The 23,266-nt window shown below is 41.7% G+C and overlaps 1 protein-coding gene across 3 annotated transcripts in view; it reads left to right on the top strand.

Annotated features, from left to right (window-relative positions):
- The window catches only part of mmp17a (matrix metallopeptidase 17a), a 265,578-nt gene that overhangs the window by 205,780 nt on the left and 36,532 nt on the right, over positions 1-23,266 (top strand). The window lies entirely within an intron of this gene.

Raw genomic sequence — 23,266 nt, 5'->3', positions numbered from 1 at the left:
TTAATTTAAAAAATTAATTAACGCCCGTTAACGCGATAATTTTGACAGCCCTAATATATATAAACATAGTCTCTCCAGCGTGTCCTGGGTCGTCCCCGGGGCCTCCCGCCGGTGGGACATGCCCGGAACACCTCTCCAGGGAGGCGTCCAGGAGGCATGCGAACCAGATGCCCGAGCCACCTCAGCTGCCTCCTCTCTACGCGGAGGAGTAGCGACTTGACGCCAAGTACCTCCCAGATGACCGAGCTTCTCACCCTATCTCTAAGGGAGGGCCCGGACACCCTGCGGAGGAAACTCATTTTGGCCGCTTGTATCCGGGGTCTTGTTCTTTCGGTCACGACCCACAGCTCGTGACCATAGGTGAGGGTAGGAACGTAGATCGACTGGTAAATCGAGAGCTTTGCCTTTTGACTCTGCTCCCTCTTCACCACTACGGACCTGTTCAGAGTCCGCATTGCTGCAGACGCTGCACTGATTCGCCTGTCGATCTCACGCTCCCTCCTACCGTCACTGGTAAACAAGACCCCAAGATACTTGAAGTCCTCCACTTGGGGCAGGATCTCATCTCCGACCCGACAAAGGCACTCCACCCTTTTCCGACTGAGGACCATGGTCTCGGATTTGGAGGTGCTGATCCTCATCCCAACCGCTTCACACTCAGCTGCGACCCGCTCTAGTGAGAGTTGGAGGTCACGGCTTGATGAAGCCAACAGCACTACGTCATCTGCAAAAAGCAGAGATTCAATGCTGAGGTCTCCAAACCGGACCCCCTCAATGCTTGGGCTGCACCTAGAAATTCTGTCCATAAAAATTATGAACAGAATCTGTGACAAAGGGCAGCCTTGGCGGAGTCCAACCCTCACTGGGAACGAATTCGACTTACTCCCGGCAATGCGGACCAAACTCTGACACCGGTCGTACAGGGACCGAACAGCCCTTACCAAGGGGCTCGGTACCCTGTACTCCCGGAGCACCCCCTACAGGACTCCCCGAGGCACACGGTTGAACGCCTTCTCCAGATCCAGAAAAAACGTGTACTGGTTGGGCGAACTCCCATGCACCCTCGAGGACCCTGCCAAGGGTGTAGAGCTGGTCCACTGTTCCACGGCCGGGACGAAAACCATACTGCTCCTCCTGGATCGGAAATTCGACTTCTCGACGGACTCTCCTTTCCAGCACCCCTGAATAGACTTTACCAGGGAGGCTGAGGAGTGTGATCCCTCTGTAATTGGAACACACCCTCCGGTCCCCCTTCTTAAAAAGGGGGACCACCACCCCGGTCTCCCAATCCAGAGGCGCTGTCCCCGATGTCCACGCGATGCTGTAGAGACGTGTCAGCCAGCACAGCCTTAACACATCCAGAGCCTTTAGGAACTCCGGGCAGATCTCATCTACCCCCGGGGCCTTGCCACCGAGGAGCTTTCCAACCACTTCAGTGAGTTCAACCCCAGAGATCGAAGAGCCCACCTCAGAGTCCCTAGACTCTGCTTCCTCAAAGGAAGGCATGTCAGTGGAATTGAGGAGGGCTTCTAAATATTCTCCCCACCGACTCACGGCGTCCCGAGTCGAGGTCAGTAGTACACCATCTTCACTATACACAGTGTTAATGGTGCACTGCTTTCCACTCCTCAGATACCGGATGGTGGACCAGAATTTCCTCGAAGCCGTACGGAAGTCGTTTTCCATGGCCTCGCCGAACTCCTTCCATGTCAGAGTTTTTGCCTCGGCGACCGCCGAAGCCGCAGTCCGCTTGGCCAGCCGGTGCCCGTCAGCTGTCTCCGGAGTCCCACAGGCCAAAAATCCCCGATAGGCCTCATTCTTCAGCTTGGGTTCGGGGATTGCCGCCACGACAGGCACCAACCGCCTCATGGCCACAGCTCCGATTAGCCGCCTCAACAATGGAGGTTCGGAACATGGCCCACTCGGACTCAATGTCCCCCACCTCCCCCGGGACAAGGGAGAAGTTCTGCCGGACGGAGGTGGGTGTTGAAACTCTTTCTGACGGGATTCTGCCAGACGTTCCCAGCAGACCCTACAATACATTTAGGCCTGCCAGGTCTGGCCAGCATCTTCCCCACCATCGGCGCCAACACACCACCAGGTGGTGATCAGTTGACAGCTCCGCCCGTCTCTTCACCCGAGTGTCCAAAACATGCGGCCGCCAGTCCGATGACACGATTACAAAGTCGATCATCAAACTGCGGCCTAGGGTGTCCTGGTGCCAAGTGCACATATGGACACCCCTATGTTTGAACATGTTGTTCTTTATGGACAAACCGTGACGAGCACAGAAGTCCATTAACAGAACACCACTCGGGTTCTGATCAAGAGGGCCGTTCCTCCCAATCACGCCCCTCCAGGTCTCACTGTCATTGCCCACGTGAGCGTTGAAGTCCCCCAGGAGAACGAGGGAGTCGCCAGAGGGGGCGCTCTCCAGCACACCTTTCAAGGACTCCAAAAAGGGTGGGTACTCTGAGCGGCTGTTCGGTACATAAGCACAAACAACAGTCAGAACCCGTCCCCCTACCCGAAGGCGGAGGGAGGCTACCCTCTCGTCTACCGGGGTAAACCCCAACGTACAGTCGCCAAGCCGGGGGGGGGGGGGCAATAAGTATGCTCACACCTGCTCGGCGCCTCTAACCATGGGCAACTCCAGAGTGGAAGAGAGTCCAACCCCTCTCAAGAGGATTGGTACTAGAACCCAAGCTGTGTGTGGAGGAGAGTCCAACTATATCTAGTCGCAACTTCTCTGCCTCACACACCAGCTCAGGCTCCTTCCCTGCCAGAGAGGTGACATTCCATGTCCCAAGTGTTAGCTTCTGCAGGTGGGGGTCGAACCGCCAAGGCCCCCGCCTTTGGCTGCTGCCCAACTCACTACGCACCCGACCCCTTTTGCCCCTCCCACAGGTGGAATTGAGAATGTGGACATGAAAACAAAAAAATAACAGTTTGAAATAAAATGAGTTTCATTTTTGGTTGTGAAAATCAACAGGAAAAGGCAATTTTTTTGTAGTAATTTTAAAATCTGGAAGAAATTTGACCAGGAATTCACTTAGATTTTAACTTGCTCGGTTTGAATTCATAAAAAAATAACTTTATGATGAAATACCCAAGGGTTAGATGAATGCACCTTTGAAACTCGTGGGGTTCGGTACGTTTAGCAAGGTTAAGAACCACTGCCTTAGGGGAATATAAATACGATAAAAAGGCCAATAGGAAATAAAATATAATGTTGTAGTCGCATAGCTGCATTAATATAATCATCATTGGAAAATCTCAAGGTCGTTTTGGTTGAGGGTGTGTACAAAGTAGATCTCAAATGTATTCCATAGTCTATTCAGTGTTGGGTAGTCTTCTCCATTTTAATGTAAAGTAATAAAAGAGCCATTTGCTTCCTATATTTGATCACCTTTCGAGTTAAAGATCTAATTTCATAAGTATCTGGAGGTTGGGACATATAAAGAATCCATACACTGTCGTTGCAAATCTCACTTTTTATTAATGTAGCATGTTTTTTTTCCCTACTGACATTATATATTGCAATGATTGCATGAAGCTTGACAATTGAGGTCCTTGGAGGACTGAAGTGATTCTCTCTTTGGGGCTGTTCCAAATTGGGGTTTTCTGCCTTGGCATGACAGAACAACACTACAATAGTATGCTTTGAGGATGTTGATGTAATACACAGGAGAATGAAAAAGGGTCACAGAAGTTTTTATTTTTATGTTCAATTCATGTTTTCATGATAAATGGGACATAAAAATCTCTCACCGAAAGTGCCTCTTCCCGTACCGAAAGAATGTCTTTTATTGTGTTACCATTGTGAAGGGTGCCAAAATATCCAATTCAAACCATCTTACCTTTTGTGTCGTTCACATTGGCATTCTAGGTGCACTTCTTTTGATTGATTTGTCACCAAAAAATGTTGGACTTTTTGTGTTATTATTGTTACATTGATTGTTAATTGAATTGAAAGAAAATCCAAATCTTATATCTACTGTCAGAGGTATTTAAAGTACTGCAATGTCTGCTGTATAGTCAGACATTTAAGAGGGCTACTCGATTTATGACAATATCAATGTTTCAAGGTTACAAAGCGCATGCAGTTAGTTAGCCTGTTTGTGAAACAATACGTTTTCATCTGTTTCAGACATTCTTTTTTTTTTTTTTTTTAATCAAATCTGACACTTTGGCTTATCTTGTAAAGGCGGATAATATGCAATATAAAAACATTATTTTCAACAAGGAGCTAAACCTTGTCCCTGAAAGTGTTGTCTGCCCTTGTAAACCCTCTCAAAGTTTTGAATGTCTGCTTTGAGAATTTAACAATCAAACGCTATCTGTTCATGCCCCTTACTAATTATGGACTTCTAATTGTATTTCTTTGTTCAGCACTTGAAAGGATATTAGTTACACAGTTCACGGTTTATCTGAGGAGAGGGATATTCACGTGTTGAAGCATGGATTTAGGTCATGACGCAGCATGAAAGCATACAACAATAGCACTAAGAACACATTCTCACCATAGCCCAGCCATGCTCAACAAGTCTGTTTGAGTTGTATGAAAATCCTCGCATGGAGAGCTCTACTTTTGCACTTTGAGTGGAGCTGCTCCATATATAACATCAAATTTAGCCACTTGTCCAGTCAGACCCCATCCAGGTGGACCATAACAATGAAAAGTGAATCTTTAATACGAGGATAAACATCAATTTAAAGTGGCATTAAATTGTTTAATGCCTCTTTTTTGTAGATTTTTTTCAATATTTACCAAACTACTGCTTATTATGAAGAGTGCTCGCATCTCAAATTTGTGCCAGTAGTCAAAGCAAAATATCAGCAAGATTACAGCTTGTATCTCAAAATACTACCTGTAAATCGGGTCATTCAAATCTCAGGACATTACTGTACAGTCATCCCTCACTAGTTGAAGTCCAAACAAGATTTTAGGCCTGCACAATATATTTTTTGAACATTGCCATCGCAATGTGTACACGCGCAATAGTCCCATCGCAGGATGTGGGATTTTTTTCCCCCCAATATACATATATATATATATATATATATATATATATATATATATATATATATACATACAGTGCCTTGCAAAAGTATTCGGCCCCCTTGAACCTTGCAACCTTTCGCCACATTTCAGGCTTCAAACATAAAGATATAAAATTTTAATTTTTTGTCAAGAATCAACAACAAGTGGGACACAATCGTGAAGTGGAACAAAATTTATTGGATAATTTAAACTTTTAATTCCTAAAGGAAGAATGGGCAAGAATGTCAGTCTCTCGATGTGCAAAACTGATAGAAACATACCCCAAGCGACTTGCAGCTGTAATTGGAGCAAAAGGTGGCGCTACAAAGTATTAACGCAAGGGGGGCGAATAATATTGCACGCCCCACTTTTCAGTTTTTTATTTGTTAAAAAAGTTTAAATTATCCAATAAATTTAGTTCCACTTCACGATTGTGTCCCACTTGTTGTTGATTCTTGACAAAAAATTAAATTTTTATATCTTTATGTTTGAAGCCTGAAATGTGGCGAAAGGTTGCAAGGTTCAAGGGGCCGAATACTTTTGCAAGGCACTGTACATCATTGGAAAGCTTAAAATCTCAATTTTCTGGTGGAAGAAAACTTTTTGGACTGGAGGGCAGTTTTTTTGTTTTTTAAACAGCAAAACCCTATCTGGAGGTGAGAGCACGCGAGAGCAGAATTACAGACGCCATGACTTTAACAGGATATTATCGCGTACCTACCTCTTTTCGATCCAAAAACTCCATGTAGCATATATCACTGAGTGTCAAGACACAGCTGTGAATGGCCACAGCTGGATTTTTGGAGGATTTTATGGGTGAAACACGGTAATATAACAAGGGTCGCGATGCAGAAATTGCAGACATCAAGGAGGGGTCGAGATTTTCTTTTTCATATATTTACCCATTTAAATGTTTTCTTTTTCATTTTTTCTTTGTTTGGATCGATTATTTATCATCTAACATACCGGGGAAAATGTGACAGTAGCAAAAAAATACAATTTAGCCATAGTTATGAGGTAGATATCCGTGACTTTTTTTCCAGATGCCATTTTTTTCATTGTGACGTAATTAGTTTAAAATATGCAAGTGAATAATTTTTTAAAGTTGCTTTTTCATTTTGAACAAAATATTAGACATCAATTAATGATTCTAAGCTAAAAATGACAGACATTTTGAATAATAAATATAATTACTTGTTTTCATGGCTAGGTTGAAACAAAAAGGGTTTCGCGACGTCTGTAAACGGGGGTTTCCAGGTTCAAACGGACAAATTAAAAATAGTTGGGAGACTCAATGCACCATGAATCTGCTATGGCACCATACAGACATATTGTTCCAATCAAACACAACAGTTATTTTGGCTTAAAATACAGCAGTTTCTTTGAAAGAGGGGTGCAAGAGCAGAAACTGCTTTTTCAGTCTTGTCTGTGTTTTCTGCCATATACAGTACATACTACTTTTTTTTTTTGGGGGGGGGGGGGGGGGCGCCATTTTGCGGTTTTTCACCTATCACGCCGGGTTCTGGTCCCCATTAACCGTGAAAAACGAGGGATCACTGTACTTCTCTTCATCATGTTTTTGCACTTGACGGAGAGAATTGAATTACACATACTGAATAAATGTACAGGAGCAAACTAATCATGCCCAATTTGCCATATCAGTGCACAATGACGGTATGCTGATTAAGAAAATAAACATTTCCTTATTTGCATTTCTAACAACATCATACGCTGTGTTCTTTGGCTGTCTGATTAGATCTATTATGTTGCGTATATTCCCTGGTTTGTACTTACCGTACCTGTTTAGCGTCATGCGTTAGGGAGAGTGGATTTATTATTTGCAAATGGCAAATAATACTTATAAACGCACACTGAGAAAATGTAAACTGCTACGTTGTTAGTATTATCTCGTGAAATGTGAGATGAAGCATAGTAAATGGGCAGGGTTTTTTTGTTCTTGCAATTACATCTTTGTTGTAAATCAACCCATTTTCTTTCAAGTTCTTGCTTGCTTTCCCACATTTAGCCATTGATGCTGCTTGAGGTCGACAGTTTGTTGCCAACTAAGCATGTCTTCGATTAACAAGGCCCTTGATGCCCCATGTCTCTTTATCGTCCTACAGGCACTCGATCTGTCTTTTTTAAGTAAAGAGTCGTGTTTGTAGAGCCAGTATTTGTCTAGTTTAGATAATTTATTGGTTGAAAAACAACACCAGTAAATTATATCAAAACAATTTTCCACATAACCAATTTGTCATAGAGAAAGAAGAAACCCAGCCATTGTGAATGCTATTTATTTGATTCAATCACCAAAAATTAAAGTTTGACTTCAAGTGAATGGATTCTATTATATAAACTATCAGAGCTCTGTTTGAAACTGCCAACTCGCATTACTGTGAAATGACAAATTCACAACACTTTCCTGTTCTCTAATTGTGTTTGCTAGCAACCATGCTCATCTATTACGTTTTGTTTCATCCCTTCATGATTTCTTACCATTTTTAGTTTTTACTAAATTGAAGCGGATGGATCTTTAACTGTGTCCTGACTCTGATGTTTGCTTTTCATTTTCTTGAATCAACACCATGCTGATGAACCAATCAGGTGTTTGCCTCAAATTCATTTTTATCCTTTACCTCAAATAGTGTAAGTGCATTTTTAACTTTACAAAGTGAAACCAATATTTCCCTTAGGAAAAGTTTATTACTGTGGGATAAACAATGGCCATTTTTTCTGTCACATATCTATTATTTGGCTGCTATTGACGGCGCGAGACATCCAATTATATTTTCGCGTATTTTCGCGACCATAAGGCGCACCGTATTGAAAGGCACAGGTTTGTTTTCGAGTGATATTTTTCTATTTAACGCACACAAGGCGCATCGCATTATTGGGAGCATAGAAAACATAGGCTAGCGTGCACGCTAGCATGCATGCTAGCATGCGCGCTAGAGTTTGTGTTGGTTTTTTTTTTATAGGCAGCGGGAGCAAAACTAAGTTCACATTCAGGTCTTTGGAGATGGACTTGTAGCCTTGAGATTGCCCATGCTTCCTCACACCTTTGCTTCTCAAGTCCTCTGACAGTTCTTTGGTCTTCTTTCTTTTCTCCATGCTCAATGTGGTACACACAAGGACATAGGACGGCGGTTGAGTTGAACTTTAATCCATTTTAACTGGCTGCAACTGTGATTTAGTTATTGCTACCACCTGTTATGTGCCACAGGTAAGTAACAGGTGCTGTTAATTACACAAATTAGAGAAGCATCACATGATTTCTCAAAGGGTGCCAATACGTTTGTCCAGCCCATTTTTGGAGTTTTGTGTAAAATGATAATGATTCAATTGTTTTTTTCCCATTCTCTTTTGTGTTTTTTCATTGCAAGCAAAATCAATGACGATTTTACTACTCATTTTCTGGGAGAAATTGAGCATTATCTGACAGAATTGCAGTGGTGCCAATACTTTTGGCCAGCACTGTAGTAAATGTTGGACGTCTCAATGCGTAGCAAGGAATTGCAGAACACCGGTAGTGTTAGTCTAGTGACAGTGACAAACTATGTCATCATACCGAGCACCCAATGTGCGCATAAAACATGGCGCCCTCTGTAGGTCAAAACATGTACTCTATATTAAATATTTTTAAATCAAGGGCAATATTTTATGTGTTTATAATAACATATTTTAGGAAAAGAGAAAAATTGTCTTTAAGTCTGAGGTTCCGTTTAAGGTTCTCACGCAGCTCACTTACGTCCGCCTTTTTAAAAATTGCTCAGTCAGACAGACACATTTTGGTAATCAGTCCACACAACAGGCAGACCACATTATTATGTTCACCGTCTATTTTGGAGAAAGTTTTTTTCCTTTGAGGTGTGCCATATGGTCGTGAAAAAAAAGAAGAAGAAAAAAAAAAAAATATATATATATATATATATATATATATACACACACATATATATCTTAGGGCTGTTAAGCGATTAAAATTTTTAATCGAGTTAATCACAGCTTAAAAATTAATGAATCGCAATTCAAACCATCTATAAAATTTGCCACATTTTTCTGTAAATTATTGTTGGAATGGAAAGATAAGACACAAGTTGGATATATACAGGGAGAACAAGTATTTGATACACAGTCAATGGGAAAACCCATTGGCAGTGTGTCAAATACTTGTTCTCCCCACTGTACATTCAACATACGGTACATAAGGACTGTATTTGTTTATTATAACAATAAATCAACAAGATGGCATTAACATTATTAACATTCTGTTAAAGCGATCCATGGATAGAAAAACTTGTAGTTCTTAAAAGTTAAATGTTAGTACAAGTTATAGAAATTTTATATTAAACCCCCTCTTAATGTTTTCGTTTTAATAACATTTGTAAAATTTTCCACCAAAAAATAAACTAGTAGCTCTCCATAATTACACAATGCTCATGGATGGTGTTGAAACCCATAAAATCAGTCGCACCCAAGCTCCAGGAGAGGGCGACAAAACACAAAAAAGCACAAGTAACAAACAAATGGACATGACACTGTCATTTTAATCTGCGTGAGCGGGGCATGTGCGTTAATTGTGTCAAATATTTTAACGTGATTAATTAAAAAATTAATTACCGCCTGTTAACGCGATAATTTTGACAGCCCTAATATATATACTATTTACTGTAGATATATATATATATATATATACACACCTGCCACTTTATTAGGTACACCATGCTAGTAACGGGTTGGACCCCCTTTTGCCTTCAGAACTACCTCAATTCTTCGTGGCATAGATTCAACAAGGTGCTGGAAGCATTCCCCAGAGAGTTTGGTCCATATTGACATGATGGCATCACACAGTTGGTGATTTGAGTGACTTTAAACGTGGCATGGTTGTTGGTGCCAGAAGGGCTGGTCTGAGTATTTCAGAAACTGCTGATCTACTGGGATTTTCACGCAAAACCATCCCTAGGGTTTACAGAGAATGGTCCGAAAAAGAAAAAATATCCAGTGAGCGGCAGTTCTGTGGGCGGAAATGCCTTGTTGATGCCAGAAGTAAGAGGAGAATGGCCAGACTGGTTCGAGCTGATAGAAAGGCAACAGTGACTCAAATAACCACCCGTTACAACCAAGGTAGGCAGAAGAGCATCCCTGAACTCACAGTACGTAGAACTTTGAGGCAGATGGGCTACAGCAGCAGAAGACCACACCGGGTGCCACTCCTTTCAGGTAAGAACAGGAAACTGAGGCTGCAATTTGCACAAGCTCACCAAAATTGGACAATAGAAGATTGGAAAAACGTTGCCTGGTCTGATGAGTCTCGATCTCTGCTGCGATATTCGGATGGTAGGGTCAGAATTTGGCATCAACAACATGAAAGCATGGATCCATCCTGCCTTGTATCAACTGTTCAGGCTGGTGGTGGTGGGGTAATGGTGTGGGGAATATTTTCTTGGCACTCTTTGGGCCCCTTGGTACCAATTGAGCATCGTTGGAACGCCACAGCCTACCTGAGTATTGTTGCTGACCATGTCCATCCCTTTATGACCACAACGTACCCAACTTCTGATGGCTACTTTCTGCAGGATAATGCGCCATGTCATAAAGCTGGAATCATCTCAGACTGGTTTCTTGAACATGACACTGAGTTCACTGGACTCAAATGGCCTCCACAGTCACCAGATCTCGATCCAATAGAGCATCTTTGGGATGTGGTGGGACAGGAGATTCGCATCATGGATGTGCAGCCGAAAAATCTGCACCAACTGTGTGATGCCATCATGTCAATATGGACCAAACTCTCTGAGGAATGCTTCCAGCACCTTGTTGAATCTATGCCACGAAGAATTGAGGCGGTTCTGTAGGCAAAAGGGGGTCCAACCCAGGGGTCGCGTTAACCGAATATTTTCCGTCGTTGACCGTTTTTTTTAAATGGTGACGGGAAAAAACTGAAGTCTATCAGTCATTTTGACAGGTTGCAATTCACACCCCAAACCACAGGGTGGCGAGTGAGCATATTAATTAGCGATTGTCTCTCTTGATGCATGACGTCGTTGGCCTTACTCGGAAAAATGTCAAGGCAACTGAGTGTCTTTTCTTTAAAAAGCCCCAAAACGACGATTGTGTTGATAAAAGAGGTGAAAAAAGAGGGACTGATGCAGTGTAGAATGAAGGACACACTGTTGAGATCCGCGAATGCGGCGAACAAGATTGAACCCAAAAGCAGACAACAGAGGGGAAGCGTTCGGGGATTTATTAATCACAAATAAAACAAAACACGCGAACGCGGTAAAAAGGGAATAACAAAAAGGGTCCGTGACAAATAGGTCGACGGGGGTCAAAAACGCGAAAACCGAGTGGAGGACAGAGCCAAAAGACAAACAAAAATACACTCAATACCTGCACAAGGTAGAGGATCACAAAACTAAGACGTCTGACGAACTAGAAGGCATATACCAAGCGACTCGAAAGCAGTACGTGTTAATGGCGACCAGCAAGGGAAATATCTCGGCGTTCTTCTCCCGGATAGTTTGCGTTTATATACTGTAGCTCAGGGGTCCCCAACGACCGGGCGGTCCGTGGCGCATTTGGTGCCGGGCCGCACAGAAATAAATAATTTATTAACGACTGCATGCTGGCCAATTGACTTTGGCCTGTTCCGCTTAACACACTAATATCCCTGTCTACTCTAGATATACAACTACAGGATAGGAGGTCGTCATAGAAATGCATTGATTGGGCTGTTAGCACTAAATCTCGTTTTGTATATCTACGTGCGCTTGGACTCGATAATAACGTATGACGTAGGTCGTCGCCAATCACATTTCTTCCCGGAAATAATTAGCCCCCACACTAGAATGACTGAATAACAGACGTCTTTGGACAGACTTTTTACGGGGAAAAGGGAACCTGACGAGCCAGAAGATGTGCCTACAACCTCAAAGAAAACAAAATGTATGCTACTTCCCAATCACTAAAGACCCACGAACTGCGAAGGAGTGAATTCGTGACCCGTATGTGAATAAATCGAGTGATTCGAGCATGTCTGTGGAACAGGAATATCAGCTTGTAGAGATCGCAAATCACGGCGACTTAAACGTACATTTGAGACAACAACTCTACCGAAGTTCTGGATTAAAGTCATTTCGGAATATCCTGACATCGCTAGGAGCGCGCTGAAATCTGTGCTACAATTTCCAACATCGTGTATTTGAGATGCTAGCTTCTCTCACTCTCCCATCTCGGGACCATCTCGTCTCAACGAAACAAACTCAGGCCTCCCACTGATTCAGCGGGTGAGTTGTATTTTTCCCCTGCACTTAACACGACGGGGCTAAAAACAAATGCTGTTTTATATTTGATGTATTTTTCTGCCGCACATTGCCGGTGTTCTGACAAAGTTGGCATGCGCGTAACGTTAAAAAGGACCGCAAATGCAGCGATTCCTAAGTACACACTACAAACTTTCTTTAAAGAAAGGAATATTAACTTACATTTGCCATGTTAGGCGCACACAACAACTGAACGTAGCCCTCTCACTTAACGACTTCGCCGTGTCGTTAAGCATTATTTTACGCCATTTCCGTGTTGCACATGTATGTTTGTGATGTAAATAGTTTTTTAGCACCATTGGATAACATTGAGAGTCCAACTGAATATAAAAGAGGGCTTTTTTTTCACCACCACAAAAGCTTTGGAAGCAAAATTTTATAAGGGTGCAAAATTTGACAGGACACCGGTCCGTGGTGCAAAAAAGGTTGGGGACCCCTGCTGTAGTTGACGAGCAGGGATTAGCTGCAGGTGCGACGTCGGCACGCCCCCACAGCCGACTCTGCAACAAAAACAAATTCTGACGAGCAGCAGAACACGACACAAACAAGCAATCAGCCCTCGGCAACTACTGAGCGAGCAAGCGGCATTTTATTTCATTTTTTCATTTCATTTTAAAAATTTAAGTGACGGGTAAAAATAGATTATGACCGGATTTTTATGAACCTGTCAGTCAAAATGACAGACAACGAAAAAGTCTAGCGCAACCTCTGGTCCAACCCGTTACTAGCATGGTGTACCTAATAAAGTGGCCGGTGAGTGTATATATATATATATATATATATATATATGTATATATATATATATATGTATATATATATATATATATATATATATGTATATATATAAAATAGAGAGAGAGAGAGAGAGAGAGAGAGAGAGAGAGAGAGATAGATTGCAGCGAATAAGTTAACAAGAAATGAGCATTTGGTAAAAGCTCTTAACACTTTTTTTTTTTTATTTTAGATGAATGAACAAACGAATGGCTGAGATATTACTGAGACAAACGGTGTTGCCCCCTCAAATGAACAAGTTATTGTGAAGCATTAAGACTCAAAATAGTCATAACTAAAATATGTATTTTCCCATGAATAGTAAATGAATTGTATTAAATAGAACTGCAGCTATCGATTATTTTAGTATTCGATTAATCGATGAACTAGTTAGTTCCAATAATCGAGTAATCGGATAAGGAACATAAAAAATCAAAAATACCTTAGCTGAGCCTCAACCGGTATAAAAATTTAAAAAATAAATAAATAAATAAGAATCTAGGTACAACAAAAGAACAATTGGCTAGCTTGCATAGTGAAAGTCTGCTAGCTTAAATGCTATAAAATACTAACTTTTTTTTTTGTTTTTGTTATACAATGCTCTAAACAAATGGTTCAGACACATATTCCCACGAAAATTGGCTACATATACCTTTAAACTAAATTACAAATGCATTAAAAAACAGCGCAAACAAAAACTCAGCTTATGTTAGTCTTAACAGGGAGCAGATGGATTCAGCCATGTGAATGAGGCAGACTAGTGGGCAGTGCCAAAATCAATAAAACTAAAGGCAAAAAAAGCCATTACAACACCACTTTAATTAAACGAATACTCGAAGCAGCAAAATGTAATTCGAATATTTTTTTCTAAGCGAATACTCGAGTTAATCGATTAATTGTTGCAGCACTAGCATTAACATTAAAGTGCGTACGACAGGAGAAAAAAAGTCTTAAATAGGATTATTATGTGAAATAGAATCATATTTTGAGACGATTCGACTATATACAACAATTTAGCAAAGCGCAAATGACGACAAATTAGTCTTTTAATTTGCCGGTTTGCCACGCCTACCATTATAGGGCTCTAGCGTCACCAACAGGTGAATGAGGTCAGCGGAGTCACGATTTCATTTGATTTAGTATGCAGCCCATTGAGGGGGAATTATTCACAACGAGGAAAACGCGACGAAGAGAGCTGCAAAATGTCATTGTTTCAGTCTCTCTACTCCAATATTTATACAGGATATTCTTTTTATCCAAGTATTTTTCCCCAATAGCTAAATAAATGGCATGGTCATGACAAATAACAGTCTTGTGCTAAATGGAATATGAAATAATAAAAATGCATTTATTCAAGACGACATGGCAAAATTACTCCATAATGGTCAAAACTGTCGACTTCACCTTTACTGTTGCACCTCCCGAACGGTATTTTATGCCACCTAAATTGGGCTTATGTCATTTCCCTTCCCTTCGAAGAATGTAAACAAACCAAGAGGCGTGACAACTAACCGACATGCTAACCCGAACAGAGTGATGTTTCAAAGTCTTCGAAGCGGAAAACCACACATACTGTAGTAACTAGCCCACATGACGACTGGGTTGTCGATTTTCTTCACCGATCAGCAAATCGCCCGGCAGAGGGCAATTTACAGCTCGTTTCTCTGCTTCTCCGGACAGGAGAGCTCGCCGGGGAAAAAGCTGGACAATGACCACTTAACAAATCGGCCGACGTCGCAGGAGTGTGTAGTTGCCAAATGGTCAACACGAATATGGCAGAATAATGCTTTACTACACGGCAAAGTCGTAAGCAGCCAGAGAGAGTCAGAGGCGAGCGGCTGCAGTTGTTGTGAAGCTAACATGTGCAGCTAATGTGTATGAGGAGAGCTTTTTACGTGCCCATCCATGATCAAACATAAGTAGTCCTTTATTTAAAGAAAGTTTGTAGCGTTTACTTTGTAATCGCTGTATTTGCGGCTATTTTTAACTCAAAGTTGCAATTTCTGATCGGTCGGACAATTTGACTACGCCGGGCACGTGAAGAGGGGAAAAAGCCAAGTATAGTGGTCTTCCGGCGGGGGGCTGTGCGACAAGCCGCCGGTCGTCGGCTGAGGGGGCAAGGAGCATGTCAGCTACAAAATGCAAGCCACCTACAAATTAAAATTATCCCAGTATTTGACATAATACAAAACACGATGTACAGTATACTCCGTGGAAAGTCCAATGGTCCCACAGTAGTAGGGCTTGTTTTGGCCAATATCCACTAGTGTTGTATCGGTCGCGAACGATTCGTTCTTTTTGAACGAATTGTTTTGGTGAACGAGACCGAACTAATCATCATCTGCACTGATTCGTTCTATGAAGGTGGTGCTTGTTCGCTGCGTGGGAGGGCGTTGAGCAAGCGGCAGCGTCTTCTGACATCGCACACGACCAATCAGACGCCAGCCTCATCGCGGGCAGGGGAGGAATCAGGGCGTTTGTCACTCACGTCCACGTGTGGCCAATAAGCAGCCAGCGTGCAGGCAGGGGGGCAAGACTGAGTTTTGTCACTTCCCGTTCAGTGACTCGGTCCTCCGGTTCCTGACCTAGCTTGCTGCTAACTTGATTTTCCAGTAATGACTATGCGGTGAACGAATCAGAAAATGAAAGGAAATGACTTTGTCACATATTTGTTAACGTGGAGCCTATCAAATGCTGCTCAAACAGACAAAAACACCACACAAATCTAGCGAGCATTGTTTAGAGTAGTACTTTTCTCAACAAACTCGTGACTGCCTATGACGACATACTATCAAATTTACAGTAATTTAAAACACGGGTAGCTACGAGGCAAGCAAAAGCTGAGCTGCGGTCGCGTGACGGCAGTGAAGCGGGCAGAGAACTGTCACTATATGGAGGCTTCATGGCAGCGATATTTACCTCATATGTGCACAGAAAAATATTTAGTATGATCACCATAATACTGATTTGCAATGAAACTGTATGTACATGTCAATTTTTTCCCGAGTGTTTTTTTTTTCTTTCGTGTCAGGTGTTGATTGGTTTGACAAATTATGTCAATCCGTTCATCATGTGCTACTCAAGCGCCTAAAACAACGCACGCAGACACGGGAGATATCGCAATATGTCTACATTTTTCTTAACAGACTAATGAGAGTAGAAAGGCGACATCGTAAAGAGCTAACAATTATTTCTCGTCAGCATTTGACGATCTGAGATGCGGGGACGACAGGGGAGCTGACCGGATTATTTTATTTATTAATACCAGTGCAAAAAAACAATATGATCACCATAATACTGATTTGTATATACATGTAATTTTTTTCCGAGTGTTTTTTTTTTTTTTTTTTTCGTGTCAGGTGTTGGTTGGTTTGACAAATTATGTCAATCCGTCCATCATGTGCTACTCAAGCGCCCAAAAACAAAGCACGCGGACACGGGAGATGTCGCAATATGTCTACATTTTTCTTAACAGACTAATGAGAGTCGAAAGGCGACATCGTAAAGAGCAAACAATTATTTCTCGTCAGCATTTGACGATCTGAGATGCGGGGACGACAGGGGAGCTGACCGGATTATTTTATTTATTAATACCAGTGCAAAAATTCAACACGATCATCTTAATACAAAAAAACAAAAATACAACAGAGCGAGATGTAAATATGATGTGTTGGTCGTTCCATATTCAGAAATTAAACTTTCGATGTATTTTTATTTTCGTGACAGCAAACATGCTGTATATGTGATTGTATGTGTGATCAAGAACCTGCTAAAGAAAGTCCGTGCGCCCCCGCCCCCTACTCCCCTCACAAAAGGAAAATGTTTAACCGTGTCCTAAATCGAAATGCAAGCACGAGCCATGACTTTGAGCCCATAGAACTAGGACAGACGACGCGGAAGTTCTCCCTCGCTTTTGCAGCAGCAGGAGGGAGACGAGGCTGTCTGTGAAAGCAGAATGATACCGCCTGTCACTCATTTCTGAAACTACGACGAGTGGTCAATGTGGAAGAGAGGGAGGGACCAAGCAATGTCACTTCCCGTTCAGTTATACTGCGAAGCGGTCTTTGGTGATTCGTTCGGCAACGTCACTTCCCGTTCAGTAACCGAACGATTTGTTTGGGCGGGGAGGGAGATGAGGGGGGCGAACGATTCGTTGAACGATTTGTTTGAACGAATCTTTTTACTGAACGAACCGGAATGGATTCGTTTACTCAAGTGAACGACAAATCTCGTCACTAACATCCACCGGTGAATGGGAGCCTTTTGAAATCCCAAAAAGGCGCACACGCCGTTTGGCTGGCGTGATGCGTAAAATAACGTATTAATCCGCAAAATCAGCTGAATTCTTAGTCCTTCTCATACAACAGAACGGCTGTATAGTGAAGAGGACTCCTTCCTCCGTACACGTCACAGCGCCCTCTTTCTCAACTCGAGACTGTTGCCGGAAGTCACTCATTTTCATGGCGCGGGATTCAAAAAACTAAATAAATATAGCGGATGTTCTACACACATCCAAGCGGTCCATTTCATTCAGGAGCATAAAATACCGAGTGTATTATGAGATAGACATGCTTTTTCGTGTCACAGGCTCTTTAAACCATTGATTACTTCAGCCAGGAGATTTTTTTCATATTTAAGGATTTTTTTTTTTTTTTAGACTAATTCCAAATGGTCCGACCTCATGGCTCCTCCCGGATTCCCCCCAGCTATTAGTGTCGGTAACGGAAACTGTTGGAATGTCACAAATGGTAAAAGAATCAAATCCCATCAAAGAGGATAGCCCTCGGCTAGTTGGCCTCCTTCTTATTTCCATCCAGCACTTGCAACGCCACAATCTCATTAAACTAGCCATCTGGGCTGTAGGCTATGTTTTATAGCATTCTGTGCTAAACCCAAAGTTTACACAGTGTGTTTACTGGGCGTCTCTATAATTACTTTTCTCAATAACATATCTGGCCTTCAGAAGCTTCATTAGCTTGCCTGTATAATATACTGTGTGATTCAGTGATATTGTTTGGCTTATGACTGTAACCTTTTATTTATTTTTTTTTCGCCCTTGCTCCGATTGCATTTCACTTCATCTTTACGCATATGATTGTGTTTTCAAACTTGGGAGAATTGGGAATAAGATTGTAGTCGTACTTTGTATAATGTTCCCTTCTTCCAGATAAGACCTGGCTTCTAGGATTTAACATCTTTGGATCCCGGGTGTTGTCACAGGCAGAGATTCATATTTGTCTTGCAGTACGGCATAACATCCACAGAATAAGCAGGCTCATGCTCACATTTCTGCAAATCTAAATTTGTAGACTAAGGTATTGTCTTGTTTAGTGGAGCCTGAAAAGAGGTTTTTAGGGCTTCCCTTCTTTATATGTTTAAGAAATGCACTTAAATCGCCCGAAACCTTTTTCCCGTGTTTCCTTGCACTTGGCTTTTGATTGGCAGCCGCAGGACTCGGGTAGTATTACCATAGTTATCTCACTCCACCACATGGCCGACAGCACTCACAGCCACCCAGGCAGTCTCCTATGCTTCTCAACCTATAGCCTTCACTTGTAAAAAGCGATAAACAGAAAACAGTTATTGTATTATTTCTACAAAAGTCACAAAGGCAAATCAGAAAGTGGCCTCTGCTAACATTAACTATAATAGACATCCTTGGCTCCTTATCACTCTGTATGCCTAGAGTGAATAATATGGAGCCACCAAATTCTAACTGCTTCTGCAGGAATGACTTCAAAATACCAGTAGTTCTACTTTTAAAGACCAAATGTGAAGTAAGGTTGGCCAACCATGTTTTTTAATAATACCAATTAGGCCTGTCGCGATAACAAATTTTAGTGGGCGATAAATTATCTCATAAATTATTGCGATATGCGATATCATTGCGCCCCCCCCCAAAAAAGTTTTTTTTTTTTTTTTTAGCGTTTATTTATTTATTTACTGTCGTTATCATCGGTATCATTGACAGTTGCAAGATGTGATAAGAGCAACCCGAAAAAAACGAAGACAAGACAAGGGCTGACGAGAGAAGCATATGCTTATCAAGTCCCGTCCCCTTTTAACCGATTTACAATAACACAGTGAGAATACAGTATATATTAATAGACCAAGTACACCCATTTAAACGCAATAAATGTTTACTTTTAAATTAAAATATACCTTTTAAGAAATCACAACTAAAAACAAGAGACCATGCCTCTATCAAGTAAAAGACAACAATATTAATACTGCACAGAAATACATAATAAATGTTTTTTTTTTTCAAGAAAAAATAAAATTGCATTTAATAACTGAAGCATTTAGGCACATAGGTATAAAGTTGCAGTAACAATTTGCACTTCGACAACAAAAATAGACTAATTAAATAGCAGTAACAAAAATTTGCCTCCCAAAGGTATCAAATATCATTTAACAGAGGTAAAACTGTCTCATTTTTTTCAGCAATGTAGCGGACTTCACTTTCCGTGAGGGAACGGTATTTTGCGCGGTGTCGTCTGTATTTCTCACATCAAGTGAATACCTCTAATTGTCAATTAACGTGACGAGGAGGCTTTGCTTGTTGCGATGCAGTTTTCTTACTAAGCAATGAAAACTCGAGAGGATGATAGTGTTTCAAATGAGCAAGTAAATTTATTCTGTTGGCCATCTTTGTTGAAACAACCTCCAGAAACATTTTGCAAACTGCTTTGTCCTCTTCCTCATTCCGCTCGCTCATTGCTGTGCGCCGACAGTGCACTCGGCCCTGCCTCCATCCATTAAATGACAGTCACTCAAACTCAAATGTATAAAACGAACATACCCAGAAGTCAATAAAACAGAGTGGCACAAGGAAGCTGAACTTTAAACAGCGCTGTCAAGCACGTCTGCCACACATCTGCCACACATCTGCCGTAAGCGCGTGCGTCATGCGCGCACGCACGCACGCACGCAACAAACGCGCGCACGTGCACGCGAGGCGATAAATCGCAGCAGGAAAATTACCGTCTTCATTTTTATATACCGCGCGATAAATGGATTTATTGCATATTGCGACATGCTTAATACCAATGGCTAAACGACACGTCATTTTCAAAGTATTGGAATCAGCAAAAAAATATCGGCCATGCCTTTTTTTAATATATGTATATTTTAATTAAATCGTTTTCTAATTGTATTTAATGTTAGACATAATATGTTACACTCATCCAGAGTCTTTAGTTTAGGCTTAACGTAGGGTTATCAAAAATATCCCGATAACAGCGGCAATGAATTTATTAAAATATGTGTCACATTACAAATAAAATGCATTATTATTATTATTATTATTATTATTAAATTATTTAACATTAATATATACGCTGCACGAACCTCTCACTCATTGTCGCGCTCAATCTGTAATGATGCCTTTTTACCTATATAGAGAGATAAAAGATAGCACATAATGAGTAGAGTGAATTTTGGCAGCCTTTGAAGCCTTTCTTCAACTGGCTAAAACCTAGCAATCCCTCTCCCTATGATTCGAAATATCATGGGAAGCAATATGGAGAAACAAGGTGGCAAAAGATCTTTGTCTTAACACCTTATTTCCCAAAGCAGAGAAGATATATCCATTGGTAGCACGACGCACAGTCATGGTTTTACTTCCCATCATGGTTCCACTTCCCATAATGCATTGGGGCGTGGCTGCGGTATCATTTACTGAAAGCTCAACAAATACACTAGATGGCAATATTTAGTCACAATACACAAAGTCACAAGTCTTTCTATCGGTGGATCCCTCTCACAGAAATAATGTTAATAATGTAAATGCCATCTTGAGGATTTATTGTCATAATAAACAAAAACAGTACTTATGTACTGTATGTTGAATGTATATATTCGTCTGAATTTTATTCATTTTTTTCTTAATGCATTGCCAAAATGTGTATGATCGGGAAAAATTATCGGAAATGATTGGAATTGAATCGGGAGCAAAAAAAAGCAATCGGATCGGGAAATATCGGGATCGGCAGATACTCAAACTAAAACGATCGGGATCGGATCGGGAGCAAAAAAACATGATCGGAACAACCCTAATATTTTCGTTATTTTTTTTTAACGCAACCCTTCCAGATTCTTTGTTTAACCCATAGCAACGCTCTTGACAACGAAAATGCTTTTCTTCGACAATTTTCGGAAATCTTCGAAAATTACGTCACACAGAGAACTGCGAGGGAAGTCCGCCATAGAACAGTATTGCTGCATTGCTTCTCGGTAAGATGCCACGGCGGTGTGTGGCGATGTATTGTTCTCAATCTAAAGAAAAGTTGTATGAATGGCCAAAGGATAGCAGGGCACATAAATGGACATCTTTCGTTCGCACGAAGCGAATAAATTTCACGCCATCATCGAGTAGTGTTCTCTGCTACAAACACTTCGAAGATGCCTGCTTCCTCAACCGATCTGCTTATCATTAAGGGTTTGCAAATAAGTATGTGTGATTTTTGGATGATGACTTTGTCAAAGCAGAGCTGCCAACTGTTGTGGAATGAACAGTAGAAGGTAGCGACGTTAGCCGAAAAGTAACTCGAGGCAAAACCCCGATCGTGTTGCGGAATGAACAGTAGAAGCTAGCGACGTTAGCCGAAAGCTAACTCGTGGCAATCCCTGATCATACAGTAGTTGTATTGAGTTCATTTTGCCTACACTTTTGAATTCGTCAAAACTTTTCTTTTATCCCAGGGAATAGTAGGTGGTTTATTTACCTGACATGTTTCGGTGAACACTTCCGCCTTCGTCGGAGGGTCCGAAGGCGGAAGTGTTCGCCGAAACATGTCAGGTAAATAAAAGCTAACGTCGCTAGCTTCTACTGTTCATTCCACAACATGATCGGGGATTCGTCAAAACTTTTCTTTTATCCAAGGCAATTGTAGGTGGTTTATTTACCTGACATGTTTTGGCGAACACCTCCTCCTTCGGACCCTTTGACGAAGGCGGAAGTGTTCGCCCGAACATGTCAGGTAAATAAAAGCTAACGTCGCTAGCTTCTACTGTTCATTCCACAACATGATCGGGGATTCATCAAAGCTTTTCTATTATCCCAGGCAATAGTAGGAGATTTTTTTACCTGACGTGTTTCAAATCATAAAAATAATAACAGCCTATCAGAGGTTGCGCTAGACTTTTTCGTTGTCTGTCATTTTGACTGACAGTGTCATAAAAATCCGGTCATAATCCATTTATACCCGTCACTTACATTTTTAAAATGATAATAATGACATATTCAATAGTATTTAGTTTTCATTCATTTTTAATTAATATTCTGTCCGAACAATCTTAACAAGAGGCAAACAGACAGCGGAGTGCACCAATCAGCGACGGGCAGACGTGCCGTTAGCAAAGCGACAAGGGCAGGACGAGGGATTTGCGCGCGGAAGTAAACATACGAGGAGAGCGGAGTTTATTCAACATGGCTAGCGCGAGACAGACTGTTGTCAATGACTCGTGTCGATGTGTTTTAGCTCATTTAAAACTGAATTTACCGCGGATTGGAACATATTCTCGGCTCTCCCGTTCGCCATCCGTGTTGTTGTAGAGACGACTTTCGGCGCACAAGAGTGACGTTGCTCGTGAAGAACACGTCACGCAAATTAACAAATCTGATTTGTCGATTGATTTTGTACCTACTCGAGAGGCTGTTAATGGGCTGGGTCCCAGACTTTTCTCTCAGTGTTTGAAAAATACAGGGAAAACAGTCTGGCCGTGCCAGGCAAACACTCAGTTGCCTTGAAATTTTTCAGATTAAGGCCAACGACGTCATGCATCAAGAGAGACAATAGCTAATTAATATGCTCACTCGCCACCCTGTGGTCTGGGGTATGAATTGCAACCTGTCAAAATGACAGATGGACTTCAATTTTTTCCGTCACCAATTTAAAAAAACGGTCAACGACAGAAAATATTCGGTTAACGCGACCCCTGCAGCCTATATCTTACCAATCTTGTAATCTCGATGAGTCTTGTCTCCATTCCATGTCAGGTAGTCTGGGCACATTGTTTGCATCCTGATTAGCGTCTGGCTAATACATGTACGGTCCAACATAACATTTCAACCTCCTCCTCTTCCTCCAACTCTCCACAAACTTGGATCTCCTCACTTGCGCTCGATCTA

Source organism: Corythoichthys intestinalis, chromosome 17, assembly GCF_030265065.1.
Source record: "Corythoichthys intestinalis isolate RoL2023-P3 chromosome 17, ASM3026506v1, whole genome shotgun sequence".
Classification (NCBI taxonomy): Eukaryota; Metazoa; Chordata; class Actinopteri; order Syngnathiformes; family Syngnathidae; genus Corythoichthys; species Corythoichthys intestinalis.
Note: the sequence above shows the minus strand (reverse complement) of the source record. Positions and strands in the feature narration are given on the sequence as shown.